Source organism: Colias eurytheme, chromosome 28, assembly GCF_061535395.1.
Source record: "Colias eurytheme isolate Ceu_HAF_F1 chromosome 28, ilColEury1 Martin Lab GWU primary, whole genome shotgun sequence".
NCBI classification, from domain to species: domain Eukaryota; kingdom Metazoa; phylum Arthropoda; class Insecta; order Lepidoptera; family Pieridae; genus Colias; species Colias eurytheme.
Window position 1 is genome coordinate 4,579,371 of NC_143007.1, and position 20,312 is coordinate 4,599,682.

General features: G+C 32.6%; 1 protein-coding gene across 1 annotated transcript in view; it reads right to left on the bottom strand.

The window, feature by feature from the left end:
* LOC149896615 (uncharacterized) overlaps positions 1-20,045 on the bottom strand; it is an 84,421-nt gene extending 64,376 nt beyond the window's left edge. Inside the window, exon 1 of the mRNA XM_090117437.1 lies at positions 19,812-20,045. The gene's annotated coding sequence lies outside the window, so the exon portion shown is untranslated. The remainder of the gene's footprint in view (positions 1-19,811) is intronic.
* Positions 20,046-20,312: the final 267 nt, after the last annotated feature.

A 20,312-nucleotide genomic window follows, 5' to 3' on the forward strand; every position in this document is an offset into this window, starting at 1 on the left:
ATTAGTTTGTTTTAGCAAAGTAGGTACCTATACCTATACGCTTACGTCGCGCGTCGCGTCGTCGAAAACGGTGCGCCCAGAAACAAACATACCTAATTCAGTTACAATCCTTTTTTTGTTCCGTAATTTATTGTATTTATTCTAATACGATTTTTTTTATTCGTCGGCCAGTTCTACTAGGTATAAAAAGATAAAATTGAAATATAATTATTGTAGCGACAGCCATATTATGTTACTATGTTTTCGTAAATATGTTTTTCACCTTCCTGGTTATTTTCACATAATCTTATCTTATATATAAAAATGAATCGCAAAATGTGTTGGTAAGCGCATAACTCGAGAACGGCTGAACCGATTTCGATCATTCTTTTTTTATTATATTCCTTGAAGTACGAGGATGGTTTTTATGTAGAGAAAACGTAAATATTATGTACCACGGGCGAAGCCGGGGCGGACCGCTAGTCTTCTTCTTATATATAAAAATGAATCGCAAAATGTGTTGGTAAGCGCATAACTCGAGAACGGCTGAACCGATTTCGATCATTCTTTTTTTATTATATTCCTTGAAGTACGAGGATGGTTTTTATGTAGAGAAAACGTAAATATTATGTACCACGGGCGAAGCCGGGGCGGACCGCTAGTATATATATATATAAATGAATCGCAAAATGTGTTGGTAAGCGCATAACTCGAGAACGGCTGAACCGATTTCGATAATTCTTTTTTTATTATATTCCTTGAAGTACGAGGATGGTTCTTATGTAGAGAAAACGTAAACATGTACCACGGGCGAAGCCGGGGCGGACCGCTAGTCTTCTTATATATAAAAATGAATCGCAAAATGTGTTGGTAAGCGCATAACTCGAGAACGGCTGAACCGATTTCGATAATTCTTTTTTTATTATATCCCTTGAAGTACGAGGATGGTTCTTATAGCTAGAGAGCTAGTTAGTTTAGTTTTAGTGCAGTGGCAGTGTAAATGTTGTTGTTGAGGTTATGTAAATTTAACACTTTAGTTAACTACCAAGATATAAAGAAATGAGGATAGGACACAATAACTATTGGTTGAGGTATTTATAAACTCATAATATACTTTTAAAAAAATCACGTTTTAATAAATTTCTAGAATTAAATTAGAACAGCTGATTCAAAATAGCCTAAAAAATCTTAATAATAATAATTACGCTTCACAGCAAGAAGAAATGTACCATATGTACCCGCACAAAGTCGATATTGTGTTGCCTACCGTTCGACTCAATGGCTAGGGTTGTAACTACCTTTAATAATTATTACCAAACTAATAAACCGAGTGATGCGAAATAACCATAATTCTTTTAGAGTTTGATAAAATGATCAGGCAGGTATTTTCTTTAATCCTCTGAATTCTCGGTTACTAAATTGTATCGTTGAAATTATTCTTAATCGCGTAAATTTAATAAATAATCATATGGAAAACACTTTTCATTTGTTTTTTTACTTTCACGCCCAACTACTATACAATAATTACGTTGTTTCGGTATTTTGACGAGAAAACGCAGGAAACATCCGTTGTATCATTTTAGATAGATTGTATATTTTGTATCTGTAGAATTGAAATCAAAGCTATGTATATGTTGTCTCCATTCTTTTCTTATCGGATTGTTGATCCCAATGCGAATGCGTCACTTAAATTTTATAAAAGACAATTAAGAACATCAAAAATAAAGTGATACGTAAATATTTCACAGTGCAATATATTATATAATTAATAATAATTATATATTTATGAAAAAATAATTACATCAGATTTAATAATAGCAATTGTTTTGAATGTACATAATATGAATAAATGATTACATCATAATAGTAATAATTACAATTGTTTTATTTCCCATTTGTTGCAACCCTAGCATATCTTCATGTAGCAGCAGAAGTACCTACACTGGCGGCGCGGCGGCATCGTGCGACATCAAAGGCATTGCCTTACTAGGTAAGTTTATAATGACTCATTTCTTTTATTATATAATTTACGTTTTACTTTTACAGAATCCGATTCAATGGATTATGAAGACGAGTCACACAACGCCATACGATAGTGATGATGAATGAACATTTCAATAAATGCATGCGTGTTTTTTTATGTTGTTTTGTAATTGTTAATTGTTTCTTAAATAAAGAAATAAACTAAATATTTAAATGATGATTTGTTATTTGCAACACAACTTTATATTTGAGATTCTTTACAAATGTATATTTAGTTTTGTATCATCAAATTTATAAATTTTATTCCATAGTTTTCAAAATTAAATGTAAATGACCATAAAAACATTAATAAAGTAAATCATTGATGTAAGGTCAGGGAACGTAATACATATATACATCTGACCATGTAGAAGCTAAGTCTTGTTGACTGCTGAAGTCTGTAAAGTTTTGTTGTCTGCTGAAGTCTGTACGCAATGAAAATGTCTGCCGTTTCGAAAATAAGTTTTTAAGACCCTAATAAATAAAATATATGTATATATAATGGCAGATCTGGTCAAATACTTTCAAAATTGTATTTTTTTCAGCACTTTCATAAGTGTCTGCCAGAATGTTATCCGCGTGATAATGGTCTGCCATTGTTATTTTCCGATAGTAATAATAATCTATTTTCAAATATCAAAATGGCAGACGTGGTCAAATGGTTTCAAAGTTCGCCAAAAATTTCCACCTGTCTTACCTAAGCGCGCGCCCCGTCCACCACTCTGGGCTTAGTGACTCCTCATCTCATGTATAGTAGGTATAGGGGAATCAACACACAAAAATCCAGGTCTGGTCAAATACATACAGGTAGCTTTGCGCTAGCTCTCTAGCTATTACTTCTTATGGAGAGAAAACGTAAACATGTACCACGGGCGAAGCCGGGGCGGACCGCTAGTAAATAATAAAATAATAAATAGTGTATTAGATTTGTTATTGTATCTTGTATACCTACGAATAATTATTCTTACGTCTTGTTGGGAAATGTTCAAATACCTACCTATTGAAATAATTTACTGTTACAAATCATTAGTGTTATTAGTTTTGAGTGAATAGGCATGGATCAGAAATTCAGAATATAATATGCTACTAACTACTCAAATACATACATGTTTACACAACAAACACCACTGACCTCTATAACTATAAGTTATAGAGGTCAGTGACCGTCAGTGACAAACACTATGGATACCTACGCTCGCGAATGCAAATTCGGTGATTTACTAATTATTGATACCTAGTCATTGAATTCGTTTTGAAATAGCCTGTACTTTGTAATTTTTAGTGTTATAGACATTTATAAAATGTGGTGCTCATTTTTTTGTAATAAATCATCCCGAACGCTATTGTATTTTCGTTGTTTTATTTCAAGTGAACACCTAGGTATACAATTTTGTCACGAGCCGCCTCTGGCCTCTGGGTGAAATAAACAAGTCAAATGATTTTTGTTCTAATTGTATTTTGGTAGTAGTTTGTTTAGAATTTACATTACCATTGTTTAATTTTTATTTTGTATTTGCAGTAAAATAAAAAGATGAAAAACTTCATTAGGTATATTGTACGACACCTCACTCTGAATCGCGCTAGCGAAATTTTTTCGTTACAGAGCACATATACAACTTTCGGACAATCTTCATTGAGGCCGGCCGGCAAATCGAGTAAGGGAGTATTCAGAGAGAAAGCTTGAAACTTATAAGCGCTTATCGGCGCTTGTCATGTTCATATATTTTCCTGCGCGGGTTGACAGCACTGACAGGAAAATATATGAACATGACAAGCGCCGATAAGCGCTTATAAGTTTCAAGCTTTCTTTCTGAATACGCCCTATGTCGAGAAACTTCACTTATTCGATGGAGGTATTCTACCTTCCTTCCTCCACAGTTGTGGGACCCCGACGTGCATTGAACACGCAGCTTTCTGATACTAGTAGCTAAAATCAAAACCACAGATATGTCTGTGATCAAAACCATAATAATATTTTTACCTATTATTTTACTAAAAGTCGAGTGCATCGAAATCGTAAATATGTTTTTCACCTTCCTGGTTTTTTTTCCATAGTAAATAGTGTTTTTGATTTGTTGTTGTATGAATAATTATTCTTACTTGTTGGTTATGAAATGTATTTTGAAATAATTTACTTTTACAAATCATTACTGATATTAGTTTTGAGTGAAAATGCTTGGATCAGCATAATATCATATTTGCTACTTCAAATACATGTTTTGATTAAAAAAAAACAATAGTGTAATGTAGGTAATAAAATAAAACTGCGTTTTATTGTAGGTAATCAATTTTGACATTATTTATTTCCCAAAATTACAATAAAATAGTTTACGCCAACAAATATAACTTTTATTTTTATAACAATCCTACTTCCTACTAATGCGAAAGTTCATACATGTTTCAAAAGAAAAACTTTTACTTTTACTATTATTTCAATTTATCCGGTTTAATTAAGACTTAATATTGATACATATGATCATTATAAATACAAATAGGAATTAACAATATAACGAATACGTGGCACAACTAAAATTTTACCGATACCACCCGTGGTCATTCTCCTTTGTGGGTCATTTGTAACAGGATGGCGGTTCTACAGCGAAAAAAGAAAAATGATGGTCAGAACGCTGATACCGGATACCTTAAGATACTGTAATATAAAATATTACTAGATTAGATAAAATATTATAGGTAGTATCTTCACCGTGTGTGACGCGCTTTACATTCACGCCATCTAGAGTTAAATCTTTATCATTTTTGTATACGTCTGTGTGTGTAAACGACCCTGTATGCAATGACAGATGTTAAAACGCATAATTTTACCGAATTGGGTGGATTTTAAGGCAATGATATAACATATTTCAATAAAATATAATATTCAGTAACCGCCATGACTATTCCTAGGTTTGATGACTATTCCAATTACGCAAAAACTCAAATAAACTAGAAATGTAGAATTCAGCGCCATCTAGCGGGATATTGGCTGGGAACAGATCGTTGCAATCACCTTAATCACTCTAGCTATTAAAAAAAAACCGCATCAAAATCCGTTGCGCAGTTTTAAAGATTTAAGCATACAAAGGGACATAGGGACAGAGAAAGTGACTTTGTTTTATACTATGTACTATGTAGTGAAGTGTTTTAAAACCCAAACCAAACATTTCCCATAAATAAAGAACTTTACCAACAATACGTACGCTAATATTTTTCCCAAATTAAACGTTTTTTACCGCTTATAGTGTGACAATACCCATAAAGGGGCTACACCCTATAGGGGTCGAAATTGCGGATGTTATACTGATTTTATTACCCCGTTTGCCTGTTGATTTTCGGGGGCTGGGTAATTTTTGGTTGGGTTATGTTATAGATATTATATTAATTAAATTATGCGGTATTTTTAACGGAATAAATATGATTTTTTTTTTATAAAAATCTTATTGCAATAGTGAAGAAATGCAAGTAATAAAAAAATAGTTTGGAGGAGTGTCACAAATTTATTGTTTTGATTAATGTTAAATTAACAATAAAACCTATAAAATATTTAACATATTATAGATATATATTGTTTATAATATCCAATAGATCATCTAAACAATATGCAATAATTCTCACTCCAATAGCAATAATAAAACATAAAAGATAACTTTTACCTGACTCAAAATCTAAAACCATCCTAACCTCATAATAACGTTCAATAAGAGAAATGGCAATCTATGTGTGCGTAACACACATTCAAAGATGTCCCCAGAGAAACAACATCTATTGATTCTTGATTCGCCGTCCCTTTCCAACACCCACCGTGCCATAGGTGTGAGGGGGTCAGGTATATGTTGGTAACCAGTTATGACAGTTAAGCGCAATGCATCGGATTACAATAAAACGATCTTAGAACAAAGAAATGTAACTAATTGCACGACTTTGAAAAGGAGAGGTATGGTTTCTGGATTCGCGTAGAATTCAATTTTATACTTGGAGGATATATTATGTCCTAATAATATCACAGATAATATAATACCTACTTGTACTATAATATGTGAAGATGTATGTTTGTATGTATGTTTGTTACTCTTTTACGAAATAACTACTGGACGGATTTGGATGAAGCTTTACAGTAATAGTTATTGGTTATACATCGGAATAAGACAGGAGCTATATAAACACTTGATTTTGCGGGTTTATCCACGGGTATAACCGCGAGGCACAACCAGTCAATTATATGTATGGAGAATATATAAAAGTTATAAAACGTAAAGTTAAAAATGCCATTTATAATAAACACATAGGATCAGCTAAAGGTACATTTTAATTTAGCCGTCTTATTTTACCTAAAACAGAGTGTGATATTTTTAAGAGAGAAAATATCTTGACATGATCCGAATTTCAAGCCCGCATATTTCGTTATACGGGTAAAGCCCCAATATCATTTTTTTCGCTTCTATTTTATTTACAGTTCTTAGTAAGAATATTTATAAAAAAATGTCTAATATTGAAGAGGCTTAGATAAATTTTGTTTTTCAGTTAAAATTATAACGCTTTCAAACAAATAAAGAAAACATACAGGCCTGCCGATAGTATTTATACCTGTAGGTTAAAATTTATCAACCGACTTTTAAAAATTGAGGTTTTTCATTCAAAACGTAGGTATTAAAATTATCGCTGTTGTACTCAGCCTTTTTACTAAGCCGATTTTGATGGAATTAAACGTGTTAAAGGTTGTAACTGTAAGCAGTCTGATTTATTCATCTATACAAAAATAAGATATAATTATAGAAAAAAAACACCGTTCTCTAAATTAAATAATATAACATACATTACGACATAATATAATATGGCCATTTCATCAAAATCGGCTTAGTAACGAAAACAAATACCTCATTTGCATTATAATAACAGAAAATATCGATTTTTAAATGCATCCATTTCTACACATGGTGTTTTCTAGTGATTCGCAAACGATAATCAACCGTATAATTATATGCACAAGGGTTATTATTGCACTTTTTGGTGTGACGTGAGCTTTGTCTCGCGTCAGGGATGAAGAAATAAATCAGGGGTTGGATTTAGGGTTGGCAATTTACAGTTTTAAAATAAATATTTAAATATGATGAAATACAATATTTAATTGAATGTTTTTTTACACATTGCGTAATTAAAAACAAAACTTCAAGTTAATAGGATGAAATAAGATGACGTAAGGCATTTTTCTAGATTTGAATAAAATACAGATAAGTACTAAACATCAACACTGTAAAATACATAGTTACTTTGATGAGATGAATAAGAAAGATGTTACAGAAAATTCTATAAAATGGCTACTAATCGCATATTCTGCGTATAAATGCCATGTGAATATAACTAAATATTTACCGTACAAATAATTTTATTAGCAATCAAGTAAATTACCTAATACATAATTTATCCATTACACACATAAAATACGTTCAACTTATTTAATTAAACTAAGCATTACATTTATTTTTCACACAATATGTGTAATTATTTTCTCGTAGTTGGCAACCCTATCTGAATCCCACTCACCCCAGTAATAATAACCCAAAATAGACCCTGACTGTCAATTACAACAATGTCATACAACTACTGGCTTTGCCTACGAATCTGTCTGCTTTGTTTTGTTTAAATAATTCAATTAAGGGCCGATTTTTCAATGCTTGGATAAAACTTATTCGTCGAATAATGTATAAAACTACCATTTTAAAAACGTATTCTTATTGCCCGTATTTGACAGTTTACGTGACATTTTAATATTATCGTGTAATACTTTATTGGACGGATAAGTTTTATCCAAGCATTGAAAAATCGGCCCTTAGTTATAAAGAAGTAGGCTCTTTTATTTTAATGCATGATTGAAGATTGTTTACTTATTATTATGTATGTGTATTTTAAATATCAACTATAAGAATGGAATATCTTATTATTTTTCTTGTTTGGGTTGGGTTCCAACGGGTATCAATCTAAATTCTAAATAGTGAAATTTGTGAGCCAATTAATTAATTACAATATAAAGCATGTTTTAACAAAACTTTAATACGAAAGACTTCTTTGTTTTAACTGATAAATAATTAACTTTGTGAAAAGTCCCGGGTATGGGGCAGATGCATTTATACATACATCTGTTTCACTCATCGATTTTCTTTACGAACAATAATTACGTCATGTTAATTATTAAACATCGATGTACTAAGAATAATGAAACAAATTCTTAGTACATCGATTTACTTATATAAGAAGCTTTTTGAATAGAAACATTTTTTATCGAACCCAAGACCTCTCTTCACTACCCTCTAACCACTGTACCACGTAGTTAAAATAGTGGCTAAAAGCATCCCTATAAATCAGTTCGTTTGACCATGCCTACCCTTGATTGATCCCTTTCCACCCCTGTGGGTATGAGAATTAAACACCCTTCGTAAATCGGGATTTTGCTTATTTCAACTATATGTAATAAAATGTATATGGAATTGTTTAAATGGTTACTTACGTATATTATTACGTAATATAATTAATGTAAGTAAGTAAGTTAGTAGATAAGTAATGTAATTATAATAAATGTACAATAAATTATATAGAATCAGTAATGTTTAAAAAAATGCTATCAGGCTGTTCTAAAACAGATAAAATTGCATCGATATCTATTTTTATTGATTTTAAGACGACACACGAAAGTTTTTCAAGACAAAATATAAATGTGGAAAAGTCAACAATTTTTATGTTTACTCTAAATTATGAGGCATTCATCCATACGTACTTCTAAGCGATTTTAACTACATTTACTCAGAATACCTTTTACTATATTAAGGCTTATACATGCGCTAATAACCTTGACCATACTTGACGGATCTCAAACCTCTCCCGCTGCACCTTCTTTTTTCCTCGCATTTTGTATTTAAAAAGATACCAATCATTGAAACAAAAAATCCTCGTCAGGGACTGTTGTGTAACTGATAATTTATTAAACATAAAATTTTCAGAGCTCTAAGTCAGCAGGTTACGAAGTTTATAGAGTATTTGCGGAAAAATCGATGACCACGGCACATTTTTTTTCTAGAAATCTATTAACTTTGGAAAAAATTCCTCGCGAGCAATTAAAGATCAAAGACCATCCTATTTTATATATTTTTTTCGGTATTGTGCTTTATGTTGTACCAGACTTTATAGAGATTGAACATAGTCGAAATTGCCGGGTAACACCTTAATAAACAATCTTTGAGTACGATTGACACCACTGAACAGCTCCAATTTCGTAGAAAAAAACTACATATTTTACCATTTTTACCACGTTTTAGTAAAAAATGCTCATTACCATATCATATGTATATCAAAGACTTAATTACACACAATACTCTATCTCTGGGTCAAATTTCATCCAGATTTTCATCCATCCATACTGAACAGACTGAACTTAGGTTTATCGTACCTAATTTTTAACATCGGTCAATGACACGTATACAATCTTATCCAAGATACGAACAATGATGTTTTATCGCATTTTATGCATCGTTTACAAACATTTCACAACGCTTGCAGACAAGCCACTTCGAATGTGATTTCTTATTTTACCGTACTATGATATACGCTTGTTCTTACTGATATTATAAACTATGTGCCTCGCGGTTTTATCCGCATTGCTCAGCTCCTGTTGGTCTTAGCGTGATGATATAATATAGCCTATAGCCTTCCTCGATAATTGGGCTATCTAACACCGAAAGAATTTTTCAAATCGGACCAGTAGTTCCCGAGATTAGCGCGTTCAAACAAACAAACAAACAAACAATCAAACAAACTCTTCAGCTTTATAATATTAGTATAGATGTGCCTCGCGGTTTTATCCGCATTGCTCTGCTCCTGTACCTTAGCGTGATCAAAGCCTGTCTTCCTTGATAAATGGACTATATACAACAATGAAAAAAAAATTCAAATCGTTGTTCCTGAGATTAGCGAGTTCAAGTAATCAAACAAACTTTTCTATTACTGTAGATATTGCCACAAATAAACAGTTTTCAGTAATGTTAACGTGTGACAAATTTCATAAACGTATCTTCGTTTGTCCACGCATATTTAAAAAAATAATTTGGAAAATCCAAAAGTGCACGCCTCATAATTTTTTTTTAATAAATAATATTTATTAATTATTATTTTTGTTTATTTAATAACAATTAAACCACATCGAATCAGACCCTGAAAAATGAAAGGGTTCTATTCCTGAGCATACTCAAGCGTAAGCGAAAAAAAAAGACTCGATTAGTAAAGTATTTCGGTCGCTATCGTGTTAACAAGAAAAAGGATCCGCACATACAGACACACGGACGTCCAAGACAGAACTTTTTTAAACTGTTTTTTAACTAGTTTAAATAACAAAAATGACATCAAAAATATCATGAACGTTAAAAATAGCGTTTTTTCTTAATATGTGTGTGTATGTATTATCTTACAAGTGCAATGTATGATACATAAAGACATTTTAAGTTTGAAAAATCAGATGTTTTGCGCGAAGTGACAGTACTCAGTAGTACCCACCTCAACGCTTCGCTTATGAGGCGTGCAATATAATTCGGATTGAAATGATTCCACTAAAGTTGTGTTGTGTTGCCTGTTGGCATGCTACAACTCATCAGACAAAATCGCTTTTTTAATAATTAGTAATTACATTTACTTTCAAACTTTACTTTTATTCAATTGACAAAAATTTACTTAACAATTTATTTTTCAATTGTATACGAATGATTAGTTACAAGTTAACAACATATTCTTCACATTTACATATGCGTATTTTTAAACATCATGCATCTATATACTCACTCGCAGTAAACACAACACATATAATTCGCACCTCGTTATTATTTTCACCTTCATGCGTAAGACTAACGTGCTGGCCACGGACAATTCGCTATAGCGAAAATTCGCGCGGCGCGACTGGCGGCGCGTCTTGCGAATGAATCAAATGTATGGAAATGTACTGAGCATGCCACGCGCAGCGGCGACCAGCGAGACGACCGGCGAATTTCCCCGAGCGAATCGCGCGGTACGACTAGCGATCGAAACAAATGTATGAGTTATTACGGCGCAGGCCACGGAGTCGAGCGGCAGACGCGGCGACTACTCCCGGAGCGAACTTAATTTAAAATAGTTTGTTTTTTTTTCGCGAAAATGGAGACGGAAGCTTTTATTGCAGAAATTCTAGCTAGACCAGCTATTTGGAAGTCTAGCCACCCGCAACATAATTTTTCATCATGCCTATATTTTTCATATTTTTGGTGGAATTCTCCGTCTGTAACACGATTTCTATTTAATTCGTGTACTCCACTATATCTTCCAAACATTAAATCTTGAGCAAAAAAGCTGCTACTCTTCAAACAACGTCGAGCTAACTTTGATAAAGCCATCTCGTCTCCTCGTCTACACTGGTCGCGGCGGCGAACGCAACTGCCCGTGGCGTGCTTACCGCGCCGCGCGAATTGCCGCGCCGCCCGTCGCGCCGTCGGTCGCGCCGCCGGTGTCCGTGGCCAAGGTGTAAGTGATGACCCAAATGCAGAATCCTTAATGTAATTGACTCAGCTTTGTTTTATCTTTTAGACTGCCATCTTTAAATGTGACGTCATCACTGGAATTGTAAATCAATCTTTCTTTTAAAATGGGATGAAAGAATTAATTGAATGTACATATTTATTATTTATATTCGTTACTAGCGGTCCGCCCCGGCTTCGCCCGTGGTACATGTTTACGTTTTCTCTACATAAGAACCATCCTCGTACTTCAAGGAATATAATAAAAAAAGAATTATCGAAATCGGTTCAGCCGTTCTCGAGTTATGCGCTTACCAACACATTTTGCGATTCATTTTTATATATAAGATTTTCATTTGTGTTCAATATTGCGTCTAAAATACACAACTATATGGATTGTTATAGGCATATATTGCACGCCTCATAAGCGAAGCGTTGAGGTGGGTACTACTGAGTACTGTCACTTCGCGCAAAACATCTGATTTTTCAAACTTAAAATGTCTTTATGTATCATACATTGCACTTGTAAGATAATACATACACACACATATTAAGAAAAAACACTATTTTTAACGTTCATGATATTTTTGATGTCATTTTTGTTATATAAACTAGTTAAAAAACAGTTTAAAAAAGTTCTGTCTTGGACGTCCGTGTGTCTGTATGTGCGGATCCTTTTTCTTGTTAACACGATAGCGACCAAAATACTTTACTAATCGAGTCTTTTTTTTTCTCTTACGCTTGAGTATGCTCAGGAATAGAACCCTTTCATTTTTCAGGGTCTGATTCGATGTGGTTTAATTGTTATTAAATAAACAAAAATAATAATTAATAAATATTTATTAAAAAAAAATTATGAGGCGTGCACTTTTGGATTTTCCAAATTATTTTTATCTGCTGAGTAGAGAGTTAATACATTTCTGTTTCGAATATCACCTTGATAACATTATAGTACTCAGTCGCTTCAAGTTATCCGGGATAAATCCAAAGTGGAATAAATAATAGATAGGTTAAAAATCGGTACTAGTTTCGAAGTTTTTTACTAGCAAACAAACATACAAAATAACATTTCCTTTTTGTTAGTAAAAATTAACATATCACTAAATGTAAGGAATCAAACTCAGAAACGTCTATTAATAAAGTAAGTCCTCAATTCTAAAAATAGAAGTAGTAGTTCCATAGATAACAAGCAACATTACCATAGAGTACAGAGTAATAGACAATTACCTAACCGGTGTAAAGAGTATTTACACTGTGTCCATTTCGTTTATAATTTATGGTCAGAACAAAGCCTTGGGAAATGTTACTTTCTAATCCCCACTATTGCAACTTGCAGATTGCCTTGCATAAGCAGATGTTAGATATTCGACCGAACATTTTTATATGCAACTAGCTGTGTCCGCGGATTCGTCCGCAAAGTTCAAAATCTTGTAATTTAATAAATATTTCAAGACAAACACCTAGCAATATTGGTATACATAATATGTATGCCTTCAACGAATTGTATGTACACACAATTCGTTGAAGTCGTTTATGCGTGATCTGTATACTTACAAACATACAAAATAAATAATATGTTACCCACGTAAACGGCGTGATGGTGGTCGAGCGAGTGATAATACCATAATAATTATTTAAACAACAACATATTTTGACGACAAATAATTTTTCAAATATCGAAAACCAAGAAGCTTATATCTAATACACTGGAGATTTCAGTATGAACATTAACTTGTAACAAGAAAATATGACCTTGAATGACGCCTGTATGTTTTTTTATCCCTTTCACACCTAGGTAGTTAGTTAGGTTACAACTTTACAAGTTAATGTTCATACTGAAATATCCAGTGTATTAGATATAAGCTTCTTGTCGAAAACCCATGTGAAAAAACAGCCTGCATAAAAAATGACAGTCTCAAGTGTTAGGCAGACACTGGCATATCAAAATCATAAAAGAACGATTTTAAAATTAGAACTTCTGTCTTTTATTCCTTACTAGCGGTCCGCCCCGGCTTCGCCTGTGGTACATATTTACGTTTTCTCTACATAAAAACCATCCTCGTACTTCAAGGAATATAATAAAAAAAGAATTATCGAAATCGGTTCAGCCGTTCTCGAGTTATGCGCTTACCAACACATTTTGCGATTCATTTTTATATATAAGATTAATAATAACTTTTTATAGCAGGCTTTAGAAATTACCCGGCTCTATTCCTAGCATCTAGTCAATTCGCGGTCTAGAAAATTCTTTCAGTGTGACCCAGTTTTGCTACTTATCCCTTGAGAATTTTAGATTACGCGCCATGTGTTTATTTGTTTTAATGACACCTTTATTTATCTTTTAAATTTAAAAACTAACATATTCAAGGAGGTTTCATTCAAAAAGCACTTTAGAACTTGCTACATAATATTTTGAGGTAGGTACCTATTCACCGTTTTTGCTATCTAAAATTAATATGGTTTTTTTAAGTAGCGTATCAATGTGGTAATCTAGAGTATAATCTATCTTTGTGTCAAATTTTATGCCGAATTGTTCAGCCATTTTTGCGTGATAAAAACATATTTAATTTTAATGTTTATGAATAGGATTAGCATGTTAATTGTACAACAGATTTCTCTCAATTGACTTATTCATAAAATCGTGAGAAATATTTAAATATTTGAAACAATGATTCACATATAATTTTAGCTGACTGACGTCTTGTTGCAGTCTCACATATCAGCACTCAGCGTTTGATTTATTTTTATGTCAGCCCTGGCTTCTCTCGATTTAAAAAAAATTTTGTGCGATCTGCATTATTTTATTTAATAAAATTGTTTTAAAATTTCAAACAATTTACGTAATATTTGATACGATTTAAGAGTAAAAAAGTTTTAACTCAATCGGTTTTGTTACTGATAAAATAATATTATTTAGGACTGATGTATTTTAGCAATTACTGGTACAATTCATGTTGCAGATAAATGAAATAGGTACATTAAATTTAATATTTCTTAACAATAAAGACAACGACTGTATGACTGGATAATTTTACAACCTATAATCTATATCTCTATAGAATTAGACAACGTGTCTATCATTTTTGAATAACTTGTACACATAGTTGTGATTTGTAAACGATTTTCATATTTTTTCGTAAATAAATTAAATATTAGAAACAATATGTAACTTTGTGTTATTGTCCAAAACCAGGGTGGCCTTTACCCGCCATCATTGCGAATTGCGATATAGACTAAAAATCTCAACCAAATAGTATTAGATGAAGTTATTATAATATTAATAAATTTAACACAGGATAATCACACACATTACCTGGTATTAAATACGATAATCGCATATACCAAAAATGGAACGCTCGTCCTAACATTTCACCGGGACGAGAATGCATACAAAAACTAATTTTGCAACTTCGACAATGGCCAATGCGGGATTTAATACCAACAAGCGATTTTAACCTCAATCTTTACGTAATAAACGTCATTATTGTTTGAATTTATTTGATAATAAAAAGTCTCTGGTCAATACGACTTTGAGGAATTCGAAATTCTATAATGTGATTTCGAATTTGTCTTGGCTATGGTAGCTCTCTTTTTTTTTGAATAAGGCTAATGCTTTTTTAGTGTTCCATAGATAATTAATAGAGGACAGTATTCATTTATAGTGCCAGCTTTATTTGGAGACCAAGGAGTAAGAAATTTAAGTGTTTTATAAAACTCAAGTACCCTCTAGGCTCTACTTAACAACCGCGATTCCGTTCCATTGTTTAATTTCAAGTAATGAAAGCAAGCAACAGTTTTCAAATTTGGAAGTTGGAACAGTTATTTGAATTTTGAAGAATTTTTCGCTTACACAAATACAAAAACACCTAATAAATAGGTAATAATATAATACTATAATTAATAGCTGTAGGTCAACTAGCTTGTCACTGCGGTTTTACCCGCATAAAGTTTGAATGTTTGTTTATTATACATTGTAGAATATTAATCATTTTATCTCTATAAAATATTAATCATTTAGGTACCTATAAGTAAAAGGTCTAAATTCTAATATCAAGTCAATTTGAATCATCGAGCGTAAAAAATTGTCGTCGGCCATTTTAGTGCCGTGGGCTGTGTGGGTGGCAAAGGTAAGACCTTTACTTCCGTTACTTTAAATAAAAGTTATTGATGATCGAAGAGTAACTTCGTTTCCCGGTAAACAACTTTTCATTAAATTTTTTTTTTAAATCGTCTTTTTAATGCAAATTTAGTACAATCAATTTATATGCCTACTGATTTCATTATGGTACCTACTTATGGTCATTGAGTTAATAATATGTACCTACTACGTAGTACATTTATCTCAAATCTCAATGCTTATGGTTTTTAAAAATTGTGTGCGTTTTCATACATACATATGGTAGCTGTATAATAAATAATAATTTTTATAGATGTTCTAGCAATGAATTTCTTCTTCATGTAACATATACCTACCTAAGCATTGTTATTCTGGACTTTATTGTTGTGTAAGGTAGGTAATATTAATCTGGTAATAAATAATAATCCGAATAATTTCCATTAATGAATCCATAGAGGTACTTAGGTATACTTAGGTACTAAACTAAACTGCTACTCTACTTATTAACCGCCTACACATATTATATGCATATAGCATAAATGTAAAAATAGGTATAAGCTCGTTAATTATAATTTAAATTATAAATTACCAACAAACGTCTAAAATAACAGGACTCATTAATAAAACAATACTTTTAACAAATTACGATAATCAACTAACAAAAAACTTAACACAATTACCGAAAACCGGTTCGAAAAAACGTTAAACCGAAGCATTAAACAAACGATTGGGCGAAAAATTTACATGAATTATTATTTTGATGAATCATTCTAAAAGCCAGACGTTTTAAAAACGCTCAAACAGTTCCAATAAAGAACGAGAAAGAGACATTCCATTTTCGCCGTGTAATAACTTGAGCATCAGTCGTAAAAACTGATGAACTCTAGTCCGCCGTCTATAACGCGACAAATTCGAGATGATCGCAGTGTTACAGACAAGGAAAGCCTGTGTTCACACACTTGCACGCGACCGGCTTATAACTGCTGCTTGTATAGTTAAATGTTAGCAAGGCGCGGTCGTAATTCAATTATTTCATGCTTCATGTGTTCACCTCGCCATGGACGCGTTCATAAATACCATTTGCTTTATCGCACTTTTAAAAAATTAAAATGTCATTTTGAGCGATAATCTGTAACTGTTCTTATTCAAAATTTACATATCATATTCTTATCTAATATGTATAGGTATTTGTAGCAGATAGTTATCTAAATACATAATTCTATCCTTACCACACTGTTATTATCTATTCTAACATACCCATTTCGATAATAGTAATCCATCAAAGAATACTAATGTTATAGTGGTGTCAAATTTTGGTTTTAAATTTTAATCCTAATAAATATCCTAATTGAATGCTTTTGTGTTTGACTCTTGGGCATTTACGAAAATAATATCTTCAAGGTTTACGAATCAATCGAATATATAGCGACTTAAACATAATATAGGGTCATTGCGCCTGTTCGCGTCCACATGCCTATTCGCGTCCATTTTGCGGATATCTTTTAGAAAATTCACGAAAATAAGTATACTTTAAGTAAAATTGTAATAAGAAAAATTTCCGATAATACCTCAATGTATAAGAGACATGCACACATATTCAAAATAGGCCTGCGCACCGCCTATCCTATTTAAAAAAAATATTTAATTTTGGCTATTAAACGAGAAAGCTTAAACGCGCGGGATTTTGAGAAAAAAATAGTGCGCAGCGTCGCGTTTGACGGTAAGTATCTTATTGTTAAATGTGAATTTTTGAATATGTAACTGTTTCTTTACTTTGCTAACAAAACATGGAATAGTATGGATTATAAATCAGCCAATTTATTTTACAATTAATAGCTAAAATAAGGTGGACGCGAATTACTACACCGAATTTGTACAACTTCCATTTTGCGTCCACGGTGGGCGCAAACTATACCTATAGTGCATAACAATAGAACATATTGCGTCCACATTGTTTTTCATTACGTAGCAATGAATTGTTTGTTAAAATATGTAATTTAAAATAGATTGTAAATTTTTGACTAAGACTACAAGTTGATAATTAAAATTTTCATTCAAATTAGCTAATTTTTATGCTATTTTTTCATTTTAAAATGGGTATTCTAAGAATGAGACTAGTATCTTTGAGAATGAGAGTCAATAAGTCTGTTACATATAAACAAAAAAGAAATTTAATTCATTACAAACTAAAAAATAGGGTAGGTAGGTAATCTTAATAGAACTGATTATTATTATTATTTACATAACGTAACTTTGTTTTTTGTTAATTTTTAGTTCTATTAATTATTGATGAGAAGATAAATATAAATAAGTTTTTCCAGTTTCCTTACAGTGAATTATATTAATAATATGTATGTTGATTTTAGGGTTCCGAACCTCAAAAGGAAAAACCAGAATCCTTGTAGGATCACTTTGATATCCGTCCGTCTGTATGTCCGTCTGCCGGTCTGTCTTTCTGTCAAGACCCTTTTTCTCAGTAACGCGTGGAGGTATAAAGCTGAAATTTATATTGAATACTCAAGTCTACGGTCCCTTGAAGCAGTGAAAAAATCAAACTTATAAGCCAAAGCAATCAAAAGATACAGCCGTTTATGCTGCAAATTTTCGCAAATTTCTACATTCGCAAGGGAATCAAAACCTACAGGGTACTTTACGTGAACACAGACACTTGAAGTTTGGTACGAAGCAACGTCTTATAGCAAAAATAAGGGAAACATTGAAAAAAATAATCATTTACAGTTAAAACATATGAAAAAAAACAGGTTGATACGGAACCCTCGGTGTGCGAGTCCCACTCCCATTTGGCCAGTTTTTATTAAATAACTATATTCGTAAATAAATAATTTATTAAAATCTAATTTTTATTTGCATTTATCTGATAAAATATCACCCAATACACTCTTAATTCCTTTTCTAAGCTGGTGGACGCGAACTGGTCCACAGGTGGACGCAAACTAGAATTTTTGGACGCGAACTGGGTAAAACGCCTAATTCTGCTATTTGTCTAGATAAACAAAAACCACATGATATTTCCAACACAATTGAAAGTAAATCTTAAAATAGACTATGTAATGAACACGTTACATTAATTTTGAGTTGAAATTAGTTCTGGAACATTTTTATTTTCTCCTTCAAACTTTCCAACTGCACTAAGTGGACGCGAACAGGCGCAATTACCCTAGTTCATCATGTGTTATCTTATTATGTAACTATTATCATATTTTATAATGTAATATGTAATATTTAATCTTTCGTAAAAGAGAACGCCCGTATGAATGAAAGATAATTTTGTTGACCTTGTGCATCTATTACAATTTACACAGACTACGACTAACTAATATAATTTATTTCTTGATAAAGAAATACCTGTTTTTTTTTAAACTCGATAATCTGTTGGTATTCTTCGAATCATCTCGAGCCATCATTGATGATTTGATGTGCGTTCTATTTATAAATATTTACTTCCGTAAGTTTTGAAGTCAATACACACATACGATGATACGTGTAAGTGTAACGTTTAAAATCACGTTTTATGACTAATGCATTTTCTCGGAAGCGTATAAATAATAAGAATGGTAAATAGAATACGTGTAAAACACGTACTTTCGTATTAATTACTACTTTCTAATTTCAATAACATTCAACCCGTTTCGGTGTTGCGAAACGTTTTAAAACATATTTTTGTGACATAATGCCATAATGCAATTGCAATACGTACAATAACTTGCACCTGGCGGTGCTATTTATAGAAACAACGAAATCAATCGCGTTTAACAAGCAAGCGAACATGATTGTATAGAATTACCTTAACAGTCCAGCTATCGACGTTTATCTAAAGAATTTTGATGACACTAAACTTTCCCACGATCCGAACTGGCCGAATAACTAAAGTCCTTCGCCACAGAAACAACTAAAGCAAACGGAACGTCAAACGATTTGAATTAACCCATTGACCACCGTAAGGCCCGATCGGGGCGCGACACAATAGATTTTCTATTGTGTCTGTGATTCCGAGGACTGATGGATTAAGAACGCGATGGCCGCTAGCCACCACTAAAATTATTGATTTAGCGTTACAAAACAACAAAAGATATAAAACGGGCCGGCTGCACACCCCCGCGCACCGAATCGATCAGAATGATAATTGTCGCGCACAAAGAGTGACTACTCACCTAGACAAATGCACTAAAACAACAACACTATGTCAACAATGTTTTTTGGGAACGCGGTCCGTCACTGCTTTCACTGATCACTGTTAATTGTTTTTGTTGTTTAAATGGTTAATTAGTGCGAATTAAGAGCGATTTGTGTCGCGGAGACGCGAGCGATTCGACGGGCGCTAGCAAGATGGCTTCGTATGCCGCGTTGCCCCCCGCGCGTCGCGCGTACGTGCAATGAAAGATAGGTGACCGGTACACGCGGCGGGCAGAACGAGGACCCGTCCGGGGATAGCCGTGCCGCTGCGAAGGGATCAATCTGACGATATCTAAATTCTAAACACTGGCTTTGTGCGCGGCTCGTGCTGATGGATTATATTCATAGTTCTAAGTGCATATTACGCAAGTAATGTAGTTAGTAGTATCAATTATAACTATATAATGTAAGTTAAGTATTTATTGTTTATTATTAGACTAGTAAAATTAAATGCAAATAATATGTTATTATTAAGATTA